This window comes from Sus scrofa, chromosome 2 (genome assembly GCF_000003025.6).
Source record: "Sus scrofa isolate TJ Tabasco breed Duroc chromosome 2, Sscrofa11.1, whole genome shotgun sequence".
NCBI lineage: Eukaryota > Metazoa > Chordata > Mammalia > Artiodactyla > Suidae > Sus > Sus scrofa.
The window spans coordinates 141,733,800-141,752,536 of NC_010444.4; the positions used below are offsets into that span (position 1 = coordinate 141,733,800).

General features: G+C 51.3%; 1 protein-coding gene and 1 pseudogene across 1 annotated transcript in view; one reads left to right on the forward strand and one right to left on the reverse strand.

Annotated features, from left to right (window-relative positions):
* NRG2 (neuregulin 2) overlaps window positions 1–18,737 on the reverse strand; it is a 164,346-nt gene that overhangs the window by 72,864 nt on the left and 72,745 nt on the right. The gene's annotated exons all lie outside the window — the stretch shown is intronic.
* LOC110259506 lies at window positions 1,501–3,625 on the forward strand (annotated as a pseudogene).

The window sequence follows — 18,737 nt, forward strand, 5'->3', positions numbered from 1 at the left end:
CAGCCCCATCCTATTTGGATCCTCTTTGGAACCTTCACTGGGGGGCGTTCCAGGCAGCAACTCTCCCCCTCCCTCACCCCCTCCCCTCACCCCCCTCTTAACCTCCATTCCCTGCTTAGAGGCTGTAGGATCTCCCCCCCAGGAGTACAGCAGAGGGGAAAATGAAAATTATAAAAAGATCCAGCAACGCCTAAAGGACAGTACTCTCTGGCCCCACATCTCCCCCTCTCTCAGGTCCAAAGGAAGCCATCCCCAGAATGACGCCACTGACCTTGGATGGGACGGCCACCAGCTCACAGCTGTGTCTAGTCTCCCCCGGGGAGGCCAAGATGCAGCCTTTGCAGAGATGGGGTGCCAGGCCCTATTCTGCCCCCTGCCCTGGGAAAAGCCCCTTTGTCTTAGAAAACAAACCGTCTCAGCCCTCATCTTGTCACCCCACTGCCTGCCCTGGACTCCTCCCCGGCCGGCCAAAGGCAAGAGACACAAAGGAGCCCTCGTCACCCCCCGCCAGCCCGTCCTGCCCCAGGCCCCCTGCCATGGCCAACACTCTGATGACTGGAGCAGCCATCGTGACGAAACGGGAAAGATGATGAGATGGGCGTGAATGCGCCCCGGGTCCCATCATGACGCCAAGCTCTGGCGCGTGGCTAGTTCACAGCAGCGAAGCCAGCCGTCCGGACAGAGTCTCCACTTTTCTGCTAAAATGAACTCTGGGGGCCACCTCCTTCCTGGACATCTCCCCTCCCAGGTCTCCCTCTCCCAGGCCCCCTCTTCCTCTTGGTGTCCCCAGCTTTCTGAAGGCTGTGTCTCTCTCACCCTCAGTGATGGACTCTTGCTTTTTCTCGCACTCTGTCTGTGTAAGCGCGTCTCAGGATTCTTCCCGCAGCTCATTCATCCACTCAGTTACCCCTCTCTTCCTCGAGGATGTGAGAGCGGCCAGGTACTGGGCTGGCCATTGGAATACTCACTCCCCTCCCGCGGCCTTCCGCAACCCTCACGGCGACAGCCACGGCTCCTCCTAGGACACCCAAGTGAGTTTCCCACCCCGGCCTCTTCTGATGGTTGAGTCTTAGGTTCTGAACTCCAGCTGGATCCTGGAAGATGGAGCTCAGAAGCTGCAAATCACTCTTATCTTCTCCTAGAGCCTGCTCGTGACCTGCCTCAGCATTTTCTTGGCCACTGCAGCGGACACTCAGCGTTGTCTGTGACCCCCTTGGTGTCACGTTCAGCCCCTGGCTGTGTCTGGCAAATTCTGCCAGCATGATGTCCGTCTCACACCGCTTCCTCTCTCCTCATCGCTACCGCTGCAGTCAAGCCTCCCAGAGTCTCCCACCTTCCCTGCTGCGTGCTGGCTCTCTCGTCGCCATCCCCCCAAAAGTCCCACAGAACGTTGCCAGATGAAACCTTCCCCAAAGCTTTTATCTTGTCACTCCTCTGCTCAAAGTAGGGTCCCTTGAGTAGCAGCCACATCCTCTGGCCTGCCACTCAAGGCGTCCGTATTGTGTCTGTTCTGATGGTTCTGTCCACCTGCTTCTCAACCACACCCTGCTCCTTCCTAGCGATGCTTCTTCTGGCCCCTTGGCTCCTGATGCCATCTCTTCCATCTCTGAACCCAGGCATCCCTAAAGAACGGGACCAGATGCTGCATCCCGCCTCCCACCATCCTGATTCCCGTGGCCTCACTGACCTGATGAGACTGTGATCTTTAACTCCAAGGGCCCCTTTCTGCTCCTCACCGCCCTCCCAGCACCTAACACGGGGGGTGTTCATGGTGCTTGTCAGATGACGCCGAATAGACCTCTCGCTTCCTGAGGAAGGCGGGAGAATAAGTGAGATTAGGGTGCGGCTGGGAGGCCGCAGAAGGAAGGTGGGAATGTGGTCCCAGCTGGACGGAAGCGTCTGGCAAGCAGAGAAGCCACACCTCCAGCCAAGTACCAAGGAAATGGCACCCCAGGAGGCCCCTCGTGGGTTTTTCTCAAAATGTTGTTCGCCTCGGGATTGCTTCTCCTCTTTATCAAGACAGTGGCTACCCTCACTTCTCAGGGCCCCTCCATCCCTCAGACGCCTTCCTCCGATGGCGCCCGGCACCTGCCGAGTCCCTCACACGTCAGCCTTCCCTTCAGCTCTGGGTCATTCTGTCAGTGAGCAGGGTCGCCTCCATATTCCAGTTGATTCTGACTCTACCTGGAGGATAAAGGGTGAAAAGCAGCAGCGGGGCCCTTTACCGCTCATTTGTTTGACTGCATCCTGGCACCTGGTATGAGCCATTTCAACGTAATTCCTAACTCAAGATCTGCCCCTCAGCTTCTGAGAGGGCATCTGTATGGACACGTTGGTAGGGTCATTTGTGGGCAAACCAGGATTAGTGTGTGTTCCCAAAGCCCCTTCTCCCCCTTTCCTGAAAATGTCCCATTCCGAGTCATGACTGTATATACTCGCTCTCAGACGGAACCAAAGACCCAGCTTAAAGCAGATCCGGTGTCTTTGTACATACTCGCTGTGTCATACCTTCCCCAGGGAAAGGGAGGCAGATGGATTAAAAAAGTTTCCTCTCCCAGTCTGTGGATGCTCGAGTAACCCGGCAGCGCAGAGGTGACTGCGTCTAAAGGGCGCTGAAGGCACGCTGATGCCGAAAGGGTCCCTGCAAAGAGATGGTTCGTGGCTGGTCTGTTTCCGCCATGTATAGGGTAGGTTTGGAAAAAGATTCAACGAAGACAACCAAACCCCTCTAGGTCTCAGAGATAGCAAAGGAGCAGAGTTCAGTTCAAACTTTGACCCAGCTTCCCTCTGGTTTGTGTCTCTCTCCTCCCAGCAGGAGGGCTGCTTTCCATCTCTACCGAACACGCTTCTGCTTCTGCTGACCCAGTGCCACGCCTCGCTGGCTTCCGGACACTCCGTGTCTGCTGCTGGCCTTGCTCAGGGCCCTGCTTGGCCAGATTGGCCAGGGAAAGCCCCTAAGGGGACAGCAAGGGCCAGGTGGGCTGCCAGGGAGGGGTGAGGGGAGTGGCAGCCCCTGGGTGGATCCTGATGGGAAGGGTGGCCTGCGCTACAGCAGTGACAAGAGCTTTCGAGAAGGAGGAGCCAGCAGAGCCCATCCAAAGAACAAACAGGGGTGTCCGGGTCTGTTGTACAGGGTGACACCTGGACTGGTGGCCAGCGAAGAGCCAAGCATCTTCGCTTCCAAGATGACCAAGAAAAGAAGGAACAAGGGCTGTGCCCAAAAGGGGCGTGGCCATGTGTAGCCTATTCACTGCACCAACCCTGCCCAACGCGTGCCCCAGAGTAAGGCCATTAAAAAGGTCGTCATGGGAAACATTGCAGAGGCCGAGGCGGTCAGGGACACTTCCTAAGCGAGTGTTTTCATGCCTACGTGCTTCCCAGGCTGTACGTGAAACGGCATCATTGCGTGAGTTGTACCATTCAGAGCAAGGTAGTCAGCAATGGTTCTCGGGGAAGCCTGGAAGGATCGAACACCTCCACCCCGATCTAGACCTGCAGGCGCTGCCCCACGACCTCCACCAAAGCCCATGTAAGGAGCTGGGTCCTTTAGAGGCTGAAGGAGTTCTATCCTTTCAAAAGACAATAAAATGGAGACTATGCTTAAAAAAAAAAAAAAAAAAAAAAAGCAAGAGGTTATATGTCCAACTAGAGCAAAAAGCCAAGGGCACAGAGGCTCTTAATCAGATGGTGCAAGTCGGAATGCCAGCCTAGTCACTGAGCCTCAGAGGCAGGTCACTTTGGATCGACCGCCTGACCCTCTGGCGTAGTTTCCTCATCTGTAAAATGAGGAAACCCACATCCACCTTACAAGCTTGTTGTAAAGACGAGATGAAACGATAATATAAAGTGCCCAAGCCAAGGTGTCACACAGAAGGAACTCAATTTGCTGATATTCTAGAGGGAATTAAAAAAAAAAATCCCAATCCTGGAGGAGTTTTGAATCTAGCTGGCCACAGAAATGACCCGAACATTAGCCAACAAAGAGGATGTGATCAAGCCTTTGATTGTGGGGCACAAATCGAAATGCAGCAGCTCAGAGATGAACAAGCTCTCCGAGGCTCACGGTCCTCAGGCACGTGCATCTGGAAAGGTGGGATGAGAGTAGGTCCTTGAGAGCAGGGTATGGAAGGACAAGGTGGAGAAGAGGCCTTTCCCTGTTCCCAGGCCGGAGGGGAAATGCTGGAGCCAAGGTCAAGGAGGGAAGCCCAGTGGGTCAAGTACGATTCTGTCATTTCAAAGAAGGACAGGTGGGGGGAGATAAAGTCTGGAGGCCGTATCAGGTGCTGGGCGTACAGGATGCAGGATAATTCTGGTGTGTGAAGCAAGCCATGCAGCAGGTGCTATTATAGCTCTCGTGTATACACTGTTGTCATCTATATGGAGGGACGCTGGTTTCAATCTGCCAAAAATTTAAATGCATGTATCCTTTGATCAATGCATGTGTCCTGTATAGGAATTAGTGCATGTATCCTTTACAGGAATTACTGTTAATTGATAATCTTAACAGCAAAACCCTGGAAATAACTATCCCCTAGATCAAAAAACCCCAATGCACCACTCCCTTCTGGACATAAGGGTTCTTTATATAGTGTAGGCATAATTCCTTTGTTAGATAGGTTTTGAATATTTTTTTTTCCAATCTGGTTGGCCTTTTCAATTTCATAACACTAATCTAAAAAGGAGTCTTAAATTTTGAAGTCGAATTTATTTTTCCTTTCTGTTTCATATTTTTGAGTGCTGTTTAAGAGATCTTTGCCAAACTCAAGTTCACTAAGAATTTCTTCTGTGTTTACGTCTTAGAAGTTTTAGCTCTTATGTTTAAGTCTATGATCTATTTTGAGCAAATTTTTTTTAATGGCGTGAGGCAAGATCAGGTTTCATTTTTTTTTTTTTTTTTTGGCATTCGGTTTCTAATTGTTTCGGCACCTTTTGTTGAAGAAAAAAATCACTTCCCCTTAAGAATTCCTTTGACTTGCTTAAGGCCTTTGTTAAAACTTCATTTATCGTATCTGTGTAGATCTATTTCTGGATACTCTCTTGTGTTCTACATGTTTATTTTTGTGCCACTATCACACTGTCTTGGTTATTGTAGCTTTATAATAAGTTTATAAGAAAGATGTCTATAAGAAATCCAAGTTGTGAAAGGTTTCCAACTTTTTTCTTTTTCAAAATTGCTTTGACTATTTTGGGTGCATTGCATTTCCACATACATATTAGAAATAAGCTTGTCAGCTTCTACTAAAAAGCCTGCTGGGATTTTGATTAGGATTTCATTGAATCCATGGATCACTTTACAGAGAATTTACATCTTAGTATTGCGTCTCCTGTTCCATGAACACAATATATCACAATTTACTCAGATCTTATTTTTTCCCCAGCGGTGTTTCAGTGTGTAGTCGTATGCATCTTTTGTCAAAGTTTTCCCTAAGTTTTTCATATTTATGCTATTGCAAGTGGTGGTGTTTAAGTTTCAGTTCTGTTAGGGAATGTTGGTATTACCCCGAAGAAAATTCCCTTGTGTCCTGGATAATCACTCCTTGAAGATAGAGTCATCTTTGATTTTTGTATAATGATGATGTATCCTGCAAATGAACTCACTTATCCTGGAAGCTTTTTTTGTAGTTTCCTTAGAATTTTCTACATAGGCAACCCTGTTGCTGTGTATAAAGACTGTTTTTCTTTTCTTTTCCGATCTATACAACTTTTTTTCCTCTTGTTTTTTTGCAATGTTGAGTGAAAGTGACAAAAGCAGACATCCTTGCCTTGTTTTATTCCCAATCTTATGGAAAAAGCTTTTAATATTTCACTGTCAAGTATGATGTCAGCTCTAGGTTTTTTGTAGATGTCCTATATCAAAGTGAGGAAGTTCCCTTTTGTTCGTTGAAAGGTTTTGTCATGAATACTTGTCAGATTCCATCAAATGCTGTTCTACATCTGTGGAGCTGATCGTTTTGTTTGTTAATAGAGTTAACTACATTAATTTTCTAAGGTTAAAACAATCTTACACTCCTGGGATAAACACTGCTTGGTCCTTCAAGATACTGATTTTTCTAAATATAATTAATACACTTGTGTTTATGGTTGTGAGGGATTTTTTTTTTTTTTTTTGTCTTTTTGCTATTTCTTGGGCCGCTCCTGTGGCATATGGAGGTTCCCAGGCTAGGGGTCGAATCGGAGCTGTAGCCACCGGCCTAAGCCAGAGCCACAGCAACGCGGGATCCGAGCCGTGTCTGCAACCTACACTGCAAGCAGCTCACGGCAATGCCGGATCATTAACCCACTGAGCAAGGGCAGGGACTGAACCCGCAACCTCATGGTTCCTAGTTGGATTCGTTAACCACTGCGCCACGATGGGAACTCCGATTGTGAGGGATCTTGATCTGTAGTTTTCTTTTCCTCATGTCTTTGTTTGATTTTGGTATCAGGACAGTACCAGCGTCATAGAATGGGTTGGGAAGTGTTCCGTTGGCTTCTCTTCTTTGCAAAGGTTAAATTCCAAAGCCTTTCAGGGATTGAGTGACTGAGGTGGTTTTTCTTGGTTAGAAGGATTTCTATGTCAGCTCTGAGCTCAACAAATCACCGTAAAACTTTACTACTGTTAAGCCACCAAAATGTTGTATGGTGGGAGAAGTTAATATATTCAGCTCTTATTTCTGACAGAAACTCACAGAAGTGCACTAGTGAAGTTCCCAAGAGTGTATATCCTTAGATCTATACCTATTTCTGTAAAGATACAAAGTTCTCTGTTGTCACTACTGGTTGAACAGCACATGGCAGATTAAAACACTGTCCTCAGAGTACTTGCCAGTGACTCATGCAATGAAAAACTATAAGCTGTAAACACCATTAACATTTTAAGGAGCTGTGTAATTTGCCCAACGAAGGCTTTTCTGTTTGATACATGTTTTTGGCATCAGCAGTTACAGTACATCTTAGCAGATTCCACTTCAGGTTGCACTGAATTCACGTTTTCTCGACTATTCTCGTCGATAGTTGCTCTGTGCAGACCGTCCTTTGAGGCTCATTCTTCAGTCACTTCGTCCTTGGCATCCATTCCTTGAATAAACAATAATAACTGTCCAGTATCATTAACGCCATCACCTCATCCAGAGCCAAGGAAAACCACTTGAAATCGTTTGCCTTGTCTTTGAGTTTACTGTTTATGTTGCTCCTAATGTCCTTAGCTCTTTGAACAACTGTTTTTGCCGAAAGGCTAAATAGTCTTAAGGGAGTTTATTTTCTCCGGACACATTCTTTGGTTGCTACAGTCAAACACGATTTAATTAACTCGCCCTTTGTAAACAGGCTTCCTTGCTTTACTAACAAAGGAGCCACTTGGAAACTTCCTTTGGAGCCTGATTTTCATTTTTTATTTTTGTGAAGAATTCTCCGGTAATGAGATTTCATTTTAAATTTTCCAATTTTTCCAACCAGGGCTTTGCTGTGAATTGGGGGTATTGTGACGAATTAGTTTAGTGGTGATGATGTCTATTCTTTTAGCAGAGCTATAGTGTTGTTACATAATAAATGAGTCTTTGTCATTTAATTTGATAACAAAATAATCCACAGTCCTCATTGGCCTCAAAAGTCTGACATTCAAAGTCTCCACTTGTCTATTCTTGTTTTGACATGAGTGTGCACTGGTAATAAAAAAAAATTTGGTTAGAGTTCCCGTCGTGGCCCAGTGGTTAATGAATCCCAATAGGAACCATGAGGTTGCAGGTTTGATCCCTGGCCTCACTCAGTGGGTTAAGGATCCGGTGTTGCTGTGAGCTGTGGTGTAGGTCGCAGATGTGGCTTGGATCCCAAGTTGCTGTGGCTCTGGCGTAGGCCAGTGGCTGCAGCTCCGATTCAACCCCTAGCCTGGGAACCTCCATATGCTGTGTGTGCGGCCCTAAAAAGACCAAAATAAATAAATAAATAAATAATAAATAAATAATAAAATTTTGTAGAACAGTTAGCCACTGTCACTGGAAACACTGAAGCTAAAAGTGCATCACCGTGATTTGTAGTGGAGTAAAGTGACGACAGTATCATACATGGTCTTTATTGCAGCTACTCGATTCTGTTATCAAAGTGTGAAAAACAGCCAGGGACAATATACAAGCAAGTGGGTGTGGCTCTCCATTCCAAAATTTGAATTTCATAAAATTTTCATATGTCACAAATATTCTTTGATTTTTTTTTTCAACTGTGAAAAAAATGTATAGCTAAGAAAAATAAAAGCATCCAGATTGGAAAGGAAATAGTAAACTATTTCTATTTACAGATAACATGCTCTTGTATATAGAAAATCTTAAAGAATTCACTAAAAAAAATTTAGAATAAATGAGTTCAGCAAGGCTATAGGATACAAGGAATATATTCCTTATATTTGTAAGAATAATATATATCATTTTTATAGTCTGCATTCTATAATATATTACAAAGTATAATTTCTATATACGTGCCATAAACCATCCAAAAATGAAATTAAGAAAACAACTTACTTTATAATAACATCCAAAAGAATAAAATATGTAGGAATAAGTTTTATAAATAAAGTGTAAAACTTACTCTCAAAATTACCATTGTTGAAATAAGAACTAAATGCAGGGAAATATTTCTTATGCTCATAAATCAGAAGACTTAATATTGTTAAGATGACAATCCTCTCTAACTCCATGAAGAAAGCTTATAATTCAATTAAAAATGAGCAATTTAAAATGGGCAACAAAAAACCAACCTGATCATAAAAAATGGGCAAAGGACTTTTAACAGTCATTTTGCCAAAGGAGAGACAAAGGGCCAATAAGTCCATGAAAAGATGTTCAACATCATTAGCCATTAGGGAAACGCAAATCAAAATTATGAGACACTCGGGTATGACATGGGCAACAAAAGCAAAAATAGGCAAATAAGACTATACCAACCTTTAAAACTTCTGAGCATCAAAGGATGCAGTCAGTACATAAAAAGGCAAAGTATGGAACTGGAAAAAATATTTGCAAATCATAAATCTGAAACAGTTAATATCCAGAATATTTAAAGAACTCCAACTCAACAAGAAAAAAAAAAAATACCGAAAAACCTAATTAAAAATATACAAAGAACTTGAATGGGCATTTCTCTAAAAATGATATACAGCTGGCCAACAAGTGTATTCAAAGACACCCACCATCCCAAATCATCAGTGAAATGCAACTCAAAATCACAGTGATGTCACCTCACACCCATCAGGAGGTACGGCTTCTATCCCCCAAAACAGAAAATAGCAAGGGTTGGTGAGATGGTGCAGCCATCGGGGCAAACAGTAAGGTGACTCCTCAAAGCAATTAAACCTAGAATTGCCATATGACGCAATTATCTCACTTCTGGGGGTATCTGCGGCACTATTCACGGTAGCCAACAGGTGGAATCAACCAGATGTCCATGAAGGGATGGACGGATAGAAAAAAGGGGTTTATGTGTACCGCGGAATATTAGTCCTTAAAAAGGAAGGAAATTCTGACACACGCTATAATACAGGTACCTTGAGGACATTGTGCTAAGCAAGATAAGCCAGTCACAAAAAGATGGATGCTGCCTGATTTCACTTAAGAGGACCTAGAGTAGTCAAATTCGTAGGAATGGCAATGGAACAGTGGTCACCAGACGCTGGGAAGAGGAGAGAATGGAAGCCGATCCATGTGTATGGAGCTGGAGATCTGCCAGATGCACGTGTTCTGGAGATGGGCTTCACAACAGCGTAAAGCTCCTTCACGCCGCGCAACTGTATGTTTAAAACGGGTCAAGATGGTCAGTTTTATGTGTTTTAAGCCCTCGCTGACATGTGGCAGGACAGCATACAACTGGGAAGGATGAATGGGAGTTTGGGTTTCAAAGACGTAGAACCAAGCTATAGGTCCCTTTGCGACAGCGGAGGAGACTTTGGGAATGTCAACGCCAACCCTTTATCGACATGCGCACAAACCTCTGCTGCTCACGTGCAAAGTCCAAAGGGATACAGTCCGCGTGCACCTTCTAGGAAGGACTTTTGATGCCACGAGCTCAATGTTAAAGTTTACATGAAGCAGAGAGTACCAGGCAAGGATAACAGGAGAGGGTAATGCAGCACGTTCAAGTGTTTCTTGCTTTACGTCGGCACTGTGACAGAGCACGATTTTAAGTGTAATGAGTTATAACTTGTGCTGAAATTCATGTCAGCTTAATCTAACACGGAGCTCTACCTCTCAAACAAGCCAACCACGAGGCACCGCTTCACCTCTTCTAGGACGGCTGGAAGAAACGTTATCAAGGGCTGGTGAAGATGTGGAGAAATTGTACGTCGACGACCCAGAGGCTCCCGAGACCTAATCACTGAAATCTCCCTCGATAGGGTTCCCCGAAGATCCAGGCTGTCAGCCTTTCATTGAGGAAGAAAACTGGCAGGACTAGTGTGACCATCACAGAAACGGTCTCCGGCCTCCCTTTTCCCTTTGAGAGAAAAAGAAGCCCTTCACTCTGCCCATCGAAGCATCTCAAGGAGCCCTGTTCTTTCCTCTACCAAATTTCTGCCGTTTCCACCCATCAGTTCTTCAAAATCAGTCAGTCAGTCAATTCCACAGACATTCGATGGTGCTGGGTACCAGGCAGGATGTGCCATATTAAGCTGAGGGAATCAGAGGTGATCTCCGGCCCTGCAGCACTCTCTATTCCTGGGGAAAGACCCAGAGCTAATTTTTAGGGCAGCACCAACGACTGATGTCTTAACTTGATCTTTAAGGGAGATTTGAATTGTGTTTTTTGCTTTTTTCCAAAACTAATTCATGGGTAAATGTAAATGAGACAGAACAATCCCTAGAACTTGTACCGTCCAAAGATGATGACTATAAACACGTTAGCCTATTTCTTACCAGACGTCTATGGTCTTTCTTCTCTGCTTCTCTTTTGTCTTAACTAGGGAGCTGACAATTTCCCTGAGAAGAACGTCTTAGGCTGAGGCATGAGCCCAGGGTTGGCTGCTCTTGGGTGCAGAGAGCTTTCCTCAAGGCCTCTAAAGTCGCATTTCTCAGGTTTTCACATGGGGGGGTTGCCTCCACGTGAGACCCGGCTGGATACCTGGCCAGGGCTCGGTGTTCATGTTGAGAAGCTTCCTCCACACAAGCTCCACCCACCTTGGTTTTGGGGACGAAGACAAGGGGAGTAACAGAGGCCCTCGGAGGCAGGGGTCTGGTCAGAGGCGGGGGTCTCCTAAAGGACAGCCAGGAAGGCTGCAGTCTTTGCCCGGCTCCTGCCTCCATCCAAGCAGTAAACTGCCACTAGGACCAGCCCGCGTGTGACAAAGAGACCAGTGAAAACGTATTAAGAGAGTGGTGTCCCATTCTGTTCCTAGGGGAGACCCGATGAGAAGGGTGATTTCAAAGGATAATGAGTAGAAAAAGAATGTTGGGCTCCCCAGGGTAGAACTGCCTTTGGGCCAGCCTGTTTCAACATTTCCAACTTGCCCCCCCCCAAAAAATGTCAACTGGATTGAGCCACATGGCAGAGAACAAGCTGCCCATGCCAGGCACAGATGGTCAACACTGGAGCATCCCTGACTGGCTGGACCTTCCTGACCCACCCCAGGGGACAGTGGGAGAGGGGGGCGGTCTGCTCATCCCCAGGGAACTGCCTGGCAGCACCAGAGGTTCTAACACTTGCCCCACACCGCACCCTAGGGCTACGATATGCCGCCTGGACAACATTCAGCTTCTTCCAAAGCAGACAGTTCCTGATGCAGGGGGAGCTTAAGCCTCTCTTTTCCCTGAAACCTATGAGCCCTTTCCCACTCCCATCTCTTTAAAAAGCTGCCAGTCCGAAGGCTGTGCAGTGACCTCGTTCCTAGGGAACCGGGGAGGGGTGGTCCTGCCATGCTCCGGGTGACCATGCCTCCTGCAGATGCCTAACTGCGCCCAGCTGCTGGGGAAACACTCTCCGCAGCCAGGATTGAACCAGAGTGCACACCTGACATCTGGTCACGTCCAGCGCAGGGCGCCGACATATGGAACCTTTTTTGTACCCATGGTGGGAAAGAAGCTCAGCTCTGGGCTTCCTGAGAGACCGAGCCTGAATGGACCCCTCGTGTCCTCAAAACAGAGGTTCACCTCACACGTCACTGTTCCCGTCACTTCGCTTTTCACTGGCCCTGTCCCAGCCGAACATCCTTGCTCCACTCCAACCATAGGCACAGCTGGTACCCTGGCCGCTGCTGCCAGAAACAGCTCCCGTTGATTGAGCACCTGCTGCACTGTCTTGATCTTCACCTTGAATTTGGGAATTCACGGAGGAGGAAACCTTGGCTTCAAGAGGCTGAGTCACAGCCCAGAGAAGAGGGGGATGCTGGGATTTCCATCTAGACTGGATGGGGCCCTCGACTGATGCTGTTCCCACTGCCCCAGGTTGCTTCCTTCTGGAGCCGAGCTCTGGACACAGACAGGATAACTTACACACTTCCTGGCTATGTGACCTTGGGCCAGTCACTTACTTTCTTTGTGTTTCAGTTTCATCCCCACAAGGACAGTTTTGTACGAGGCACAGATAGAGAGCAGTGTTCGTGACTTCAGCCATGTACTGGCATGAGGTGAGGCACGGAAGAGGCTGCTGTCCCCTCTCTCTAAGCCCAGGGACCGAGTACCAGAGCTGCCATGGGCACCTCATCAGTCATGGACAGGCTGGAGGGCGCACATCCACCCCTTGAGACCCCTCTAGAATGTCACATTCTGTGGTCAGGAAGTGGGATCCTGGGAGTGCCGGTGGAATGTTCCACCTGCTGGGAGCCCTTTGGAGGGCCGATGGATGATAAAGCGACCCTAGCAGCCTGGGCACTGTGGCTTGCTTCTTCCCCTCTAATGAAGTTCCTTCTGCCCCACAGCCATGGCAGGCCCCCAAGCTCCCCCCAGGTGCCGCCTGGACCCATCCGCCTGCCTTTCATCCTCCATCACCCAGTTTCCCCAACTTCTAATTGTGTTTCTGAAACCTCGGTCCCCAGGGCCCTAGACCAACCAGGCAGAAAATCCACTGGTTATAACCCTGCAACCTCAGCCCCGCACCCCCTCTCTGCACACCCCCTGCTTCCCGCTTTCCCCAGCAGTCCTGCCTGGCCTGGCAGGAAAGCCAAAGCTCACAGCCCCAGGGTCTCAGCTCTGGAAGAGCCAGAGAATACAGCGGCCAGGAAGGAGGACCTGCGGGCGGGTACAGGCCTTCACCAGCCAGTTGTCAGGGAGACCGCACGGCAGAGGGGCCTGTGATGTGTAGTCACACAGACCAGGTTTAGAATCTGGCTCTGCCTCTTCCCGGCCATGTGACCTTGGGCAAGAGATTTAACCTTTCTGAGCCACACTTTCCTCGTGTGTAAAACAAAGATAATAATAGCCACCTTGCAGGGTGCTTGCGAAGATTAACCAAGATAATATATTTAAAGCACCTCGCTCAGTGCCTGACACATAGTTGGCACCCACTAAATGCCAGTTTCCTTTCCCTCCCCGATCCCCCTGCCCAGCCTCTGCCAACCCCACTGGGCAAACAAATTTGGCAGGTCACCTGTCAGTGGAAGGTCCACCCGGGTTCAGCCTCTGCTGCTTGAAGCTGCACTCGCCATAGACGACAAAAGGCGGGAATGCAAAGGCAGAAGATGAGACCACGTGGGGAGGAGGCGGGTGGGTGGCCCAAGGGTGCGGAGGGGAGGCTCAGTGAGAGGCAGGAGAGTCTTAAGGCCTGGAGCGCCTCAAAATAAGTGTGCAGGGAACCTGCTAAGCGCCGCTGGGCCCCGGGTGGAGCTTGGGCTCCAGCCTCAGAGCCTGGTTTCAAGTGGGTCCTTCCCACTAGCCTGTCTGGGCTGGAAACAGGGAACCTGATATTTGCATACCTCTGCAGATGCATCCCTACGGCCTGCCCGCCCTACCGCCGTGCAGGAGGAATAATCACACCGAGGCCGGGCTCCCCTCGGAGGGCTGGATGACCTCAGCGCCTCAGGGCTGCAAACAGAGGGAGTGGGGTGTGCGGGCGGGCGGGCGTGCGTGTGCGCGTGTGTGCACAGCTCCAGCCCTGAGCAGACGAGGCTGCAGGCCGGGGTTCGCGGGGATCCAACATCTGGCCAGCTGTGAGCCCGAGCCAGATGCACGCCGGCCAGATGTCGGGCGAGCTCCCCTGGGAGGGGGCTGCACAGGAGGGGGCTGTAACCTCATTGTGCGGCCTAATCCTGAACATATTACTCAGGAATATGTGCATCAGCTACAGCATCGCCATAAAAAAGGCCTCAATAAAGAGAGGAGAAGAAAGAGCGAGGCCTCGGGAGCGGCCTCTGACACACCTCTGGGGGAGGGGACAAGTGGCGAGAGAGGCTGAACTAGCTCTTAGCCCCCCCACCCCGCCCGGGCCTAGCCCCGCACCTGGGAGGAGCTGAGGGCTGAGCTGAGAGGTGTGTGGCCCACCCTGCGGAGAAAGCTACTGAAGACTTTGTGACTGGGGTTTAAGGGTTAACGGATCCGGGGAAGAGCTAGAAGTAGGTGAGCCAGACAGCAACTCTGGGCCTCGTTCCCTGGCCTTCCTGAGACTGGGTATGGTGGATGCTTCCAGCCCGGAAAGCACTAGAATGCAGAAGGTCTACACCTCCCTGTCCCCGCTCCCCCCACCCCCTCTCCTGAGAGAACCAGCCAGACAAGCCACAAAGACTCCAAGCCAGGATATCAGGGCTGGGCTGCCTTACTACCTGGGGGCGTTGGGCCTGGGCCCAGCCAGCTCTTTCTGGAACAATGACAGGCTGGGGTGGTCACAGCAGGCTTCCTGGAGGACACGGGGTCTCAAAAGATAAGAGGGGTTTGGGCAGATGACGAGAAGAGGGCGTGAGCTGTCCTGTTGGGCTAAGGAGGCCTCAGGCCTCTGAGAAGCTGAGGTGGAGACAGAAGAGGGAGAGAGAGATGCCCTGAGAACCAGAACTCAGTGCGGCCCTTGTGGCCCCGGCCCTGTACCCGACAGAAGGCAGGAGAGCGGGAGGCAGCTGTGAGGGGACCCCCAACACTGGGCTCGACGGCTCTCTGGGAACCCAAAGAGCCAAGAAGAATGGGCGGAGTTGAGGGCAGGTCACCTGTGAGGTAAGGGCTGGTGGCCGCTGGCAGCCAGCGGCAAGGAGACCCAGGGTGGGGGGAGTCACGCAGGAGCAAGTAGGGGGCCCTCCCCGGGCTTCTCCCCCCTCCTCTCCCCTCCCCTCCCCTCCCCTCCCCTCCCCCTCTCCCACCTCCATAGTCGAGGCAAGCACAACTGCTTCTCATTAGCAGAAGTGACCGTGGAGCAGAAATCCAGCCCAGTCCAGGTCACGGTCACAGCCTTGAGCAGCCAGCCTCCGCCAAGCCAGAGAAGAGCAGGCCGGGCCCCCCCAGGGACCTGCAGCTGCTGTCCAGCCCTGCGGTCCCCAGGCCACCAGGTCGGCGCTGTGATGGGGGGGGGGATGAAAATGGCTCTAGAGGAGCAGGGCGCGAGGGGCGTCCCGCCGGCGCCCTCCTTCTGGCCTTCTCGCCTGTTTTCGTCCCCCTAACTCATTCATCAGCATCCTGCCCAGATCCACCCCACCAACCTCCTGCTGAGAGAGCAGCCACGGCTTCCCAATGCCTAAATCAAGAGCCCAGATGTAAAGCTTCCCCGAGAGTGAGCGGCCCGGACCTCATCGGTTCTCCATCCTGGGGCTCCTGAACCCTGCCCTCCACTGGGCTGCTCTCTGGAGAGGTCCCTGTGCGCATCCCGCCAAGTCCCTCCGACTCGTCACGAAATGCCTTTTCATCTCTGCCACCTCATTATTATTCTGCTCTTATCTTCCGCTCATCTGGACAAGTGGGAGAGCGATGATGCCTGGCTCGCAGGGGCTCTGTAAGTTAGGGGAACGTCGGCAAGTGCTTGGGACTGAGCCTGGCACAGAGGAAACGTTAGCCGTCTGTGCGGTTATTCTTGTTCGGTCCATTCCCTTTCTAGTCCGAGCCCAAGTTCTACCTTCTCTACGGTGCGCCGTCTCCCTGACCTGCCCAACCATGGCTGTTATCCCCTTCCTTCTTGCACTTCTTAGCTCAGTTCACTTCCGCCCAAACCACATGTCAAGTGAGCATCCTACGCGATGCTGTAGGTACCACACTGGGCAGCAGGGAGGAAATGGCGAAGAAGAGAGTTAAGCCCTCAAAGAGCTTACAGTCTGGGGAGAACCGAACAAGCAAATGGAAGTTACAGGCGGGAGTGCTCTTGAGTGCTGGGCTCAGACAGCCTACGCACAGAGCACAACGGGAGCACAGAGGCAAGACCAGCAAGGAAAATCAGGGCAGGCGTCTCGGAGGAGGTGGTAAACCAGTGGGCTCCTGAAAGCTGAGTCGGAGTTAGCAGGGTGAAGGCCAAGAGAGGTGTTGGCCGCAGTAGGGACCTCACGAGGCGAGGAAGAGAGTGATGAATCTGGGAAACGCCATGAGCTCAGTAGGGTTAAGCAGCATGGACCACCGTGAGAAGAAACGGTGAAAGCCGAGGCTAGAGAGGTTTGGCAGGAGCAAAATCTGGAAAGACTGCGTCAGCTGAACTAGGATGCTGGGGCCGAGGCCTGTGGGTACCTGGAAATCACGGGAAGGGCGCGGCTGCTCCCTTTGGCCCTTAAGACATGTGCCTGGAACTATTTTTAACTGCTTCGTATCTGTCACACTTGTCTCTCAGGAGGTTGATAACCTGCCACCTTAGCACACGCCCATCTTCACTGAGCTGGAGTATAAGTAAGGAGACATTTGCTAGATGCTCCTTGAGGGCGGCAGCACGGCTCCGGGCTGTGCGGGGAGCAGGAGCTCCTCGCGTGCCCTGGGCCAGGTGGTGTGGCAGGAGTGCTCCGCCCTTGAGGAGGGAGGACCCTGGGACGGCCCCTAGCCACAAGCAGCCTGGGGACAAGCTGGGGACAAGGCCCCAACTCGCAGTTTCTTCCTCTCTAAACTGAGGATCATGCTGCCTGTCTACCTGCCTGCCACATAGGAGCGTGCAGGTAGAAGGTCTGCACAGGTGCCCCAAGGAGGAAGCAGATGCTGAGACAGAGAGAGGAAGGCCGGACCCCACCGCCGGGCTGGCGCTGGAGGCCGAGGAAGGGAGCCTGAGCCAAGATGAACAAGAAACAAATGTCCTCTCAACAAGTCCCCGACGCCACCCACAGTGTCCTCTCTGTCCACTTCTCTCTCTCCAGCTGGTGGGAGTCACTGTCAGCCCTGAAAGCTGCCTGGTCGCCCTTCCCCCTACACATATTGTAGTAATCAGGGGCCTGAAGAGGTCGGGTTAGCCAGCTCTGGGCTGTCGCTCTCCTGACCGGTTGGCACTTCCTCCGGGAAGCCTTCCCTGACCCTGCCTCACCGTGCTCTCCTTTCTTTGACTTTCTGCCCTTGCAGGCGGCATATGGCGGTGACGTCCCTCTGAGGGCTCTCCGCTCTCGCAGGGCCCCTCCCTCCCCCAAGACGCTAAGTTCCTTGAGGGCAGGACCCGGCTGTTGTCTCACCGGCATCCTCCACGGTCCCTGGAGTGGGCTTCCCAAAGGTGCCGGGTGGCTGGTGGCTGCTCCTTCCTCTCGGAAGCTGAGGAAGAGGATCTGAGGGTCTGGATGGTGCCGAGCTGGGCCCCCGGCAGGGGGAAGGGGAGACGAGTAGCTTCTCCTGACGTTCACCCGCTCGGCTTTCCCAGGCAAGGGCCATAAACTGGAGCCGCGGTCACGTGGCTGTCAGATGGAGCGGCTAAGGCAGTGTGGACATCTCCAAAGGCAGGACGTGGACGTTCCGGGAGACCGGGTGAGGCGCCGAGGCGCCGAGGTCAACAGCCGCCCAGCAAGCAACTCAGATGCGCTGCGGGCCCCCGTGCCAGGCGACGGGTCCAAAGCGAGGCCCGCTCCGGGCCGCCGCCCCCCGCCCCTCCCCTCCCCTCCCCAGCTTCATGGTAGAGGGGGTGTGGCCGGGGAAGCACAGCTGAAAAATGGGCTACCATCTGGAGAAGATGACAGGGTCTGGAAGACAGTGTCACCAAAAGGCCTTCTCCCCGAGGCAATCCGCCAGGCCTCATCAGCGCTTTGAAATGAGCATCTGGCTGGTTCCAGATGTGGAGCCAGATGGGAGAAAATGACCCCCTGGCATTGGCCGATAGGCGAGTTGAGGGCCCTCGTCTACTGCCCAGCCCGCAGGGCCTTCTCGAGGCTTGTCTCTCCACGCCCCCACCCACACGCCCCCCTCGCTGCTGGCTGCGAGGCTCCCCCGGTGGTCCAAGTGGGTCCCCGTGTCTGGCTTCGGTCCAGCCCAGAGTCAGGTCCTTCTCTTGTTCTGTGGGGATGGGAACTAGCCAGTCACCATGCCCCAGTCAAAACTCGGCTGTGTGTGTGTCGATGTGTGTGCAAGTGTGTGCACATACCTGGAGAATCCTGAGACCATGAGGCCGAGTCAGATTCCCCGGCCCTGAAGGGGCCTGGGGAGGGCACAGCCCTGCTCACTTGCTACGCGGGTAGGAAGCCAAGAAGGAGAAGAGAGCTCTGCCAGGGGCATGCAGGAAGGGGGGCAGGCTTGGACCCTGGGTATCAGGCCTCTGCGGTCTGTCCACACCGGCACCTTCCCCCACCCCACCCCACTCCACCCCCAGACACAGCCCGCTCTAAGCCCCGTCCGATGTGCAGAGGGATGCGGCCCGTGCCTGGGGCTGAGGCTCCCCTGTCAAGAACTGCCAGTGTTTATATGCATATGTCAGAGGGAGAAGGGGCAACC